Source organism: Schistocerca piceifrons, chromosome 1 (assembly GCF_021461385.2).
Source record: "Schistocerca piceifrons isolate TAMUIC-IGC-003096 chromosome 1, iqSchPice1.1, whole genome shotgun sequence".
Taxonomy (NCBI): Eukaryota; Metazoa; Arthropoda; class Insecta; order Orthoptera; family Acrididae; genus Schistocerca; species Schistocerca piceifrons.
Genome location: NC_060138.1, coordinates 905,669,103 through 905,670,693, shown reverse-complemented (window position 1 = coordinate 905,670,693; position 1,591 = coordinate 905,669,103). Strand labels below are relative to the sequence as shown.

General features: G+C 43.1%; 1 non-coding gene across 1 annotated transcript; it reads right to left on the bottom strand.

The window, feature by feature from the left end:
• Positions 1 to 1,156: 1,156 nt before the first annotated feature.
• On the bottom strand, positions 1,157 to 1,238 carry Trnal-aag. The gene has a single exon. It is a non-coding gene; the product is annotated as a tRNA-Leu (tRNA).
• Between the last annotated feature and the right edge of the window lie 353 nt (positions 1,239 to 1,591).

Sequence of the window (1,591 nt, the reverse complement as noted above, 5' to 3'; positions counted from 1 at the left end):
GCTTTGAGCTGACTCAAGCTACCAATCTCTCAGAGTTTCGGATATATAGTTTCAACATCGCTGCCTGTGTCATGTTCTCGAAAATTCGTGGGAAGGGGTTACAAAGAGAACTCTCTCATCTGCTTGCAAGAAGCTGTAGCCGGAGTGTGTTGTCGAATGTGACTCTGATGTATTTGAGTCAGTGCGTGTGGAGCCTGTAGTCAATGAGATTGTATCTTTGGCTAAAAGCGTGGGACTGGAAGTGGATAACAATGATATTGATGAGCTTGTGGAAGATGACATCCAAGAAATGATCACCAAAGAGGTTATGGAGTTGCAGTGTATTTCACAGCAGGAAATTCTGGAGAGCAGTTCTTCAGAGAAGGAGGAGGAGGTGGTAACAACAAAGCAGCAATCTTCTGGCGCAATAAAAGAAATGCTGAAAGCATGGGAGTCGGTTGCATCGTACACTGAAAATCATCACCCCAATACAGCACTAGCTACGTGCGCTACAAATTTATCTGACGAAAATGCTGTGTCTCATTCTCGCGACGTGTTTTTGGAGCTTCGGGAGAAATAAATGACTATAGAAAGCTACCTAGTAAAAAAGAATTGTGTGTCATGAATAATAAAGTGCATAACTGTATGTACAATTTTCTTTAAAAATGGCATGAATGAGATGAAACTTCAGTAATTTACCTGCATGGAACGCATTATCGTATTTTACATTAATTTATATGGGATAAACTGTTTCACTTAACGAGTGTTCGCACTACGAGTAAGGTTCTGGATCGAATTATGCTCGCTACGCGAGGTTCCACTGTACTTCTCATTAGCTGTGCCTGACACTAACGTTGCACTATTGATCTAGCTAATGTATGTATCTCTGTAGATGTAGGCCTATCCACACCAAGCGAAGTGCTGCACTAGGCACGCTTTCGAGAGGACAGGGTTTCAGATAGTGTCTGATCACCCAACCTTAGGATTTCCGTGAGCTCGGTCAAAAGTTTAATGCAAATGCCGGTATTGTTCCTTCGATGAAAACGCGGCGGACGTTATTCCCATTGTTGTCCTATTGAACACTCAACACTGTCACTGACGAGGACTAGAACCTCAACTTTAATCTTACCTCTTATTCCTACATCCATAAAGTCAGAAGGGTCGGTATAAAAATTTATGGCAGCGGTGGGATTCGAACCCACGCCTCCGAAGAGACTGGTGCCTTAAACCAGCGCCTTAGACCGCTCGGCCACGCTACCGCAAGGCCACGAGGGTAATACTGTTGGTACTAGTCGGGTCTTAATCATTTGTGTTTCTTAGTGTCTTTAATTAATGGTTTTTGGCGTGTACTGATCACAGTTCATGAATTAGCTATCATCACGTTTGCAGGAAGTTGCATAATAGTTCTATGGCCGTGTCATGTGCCGCAACCGAAAGAGCGTCCCGCAAGTGCTGTGCGCTGTCAATATCTATCCGTCATATCTTCTTCAGCTTCTCATTTTATATTTCTTCCCAGTTCTACACCACACCCCATTCACTATACAGAAGAAGTTTATGTCGTCTGCTAATAACAAATTGGCTCTAGGGAAGAAAGGAACTTTTTCCATTCTGT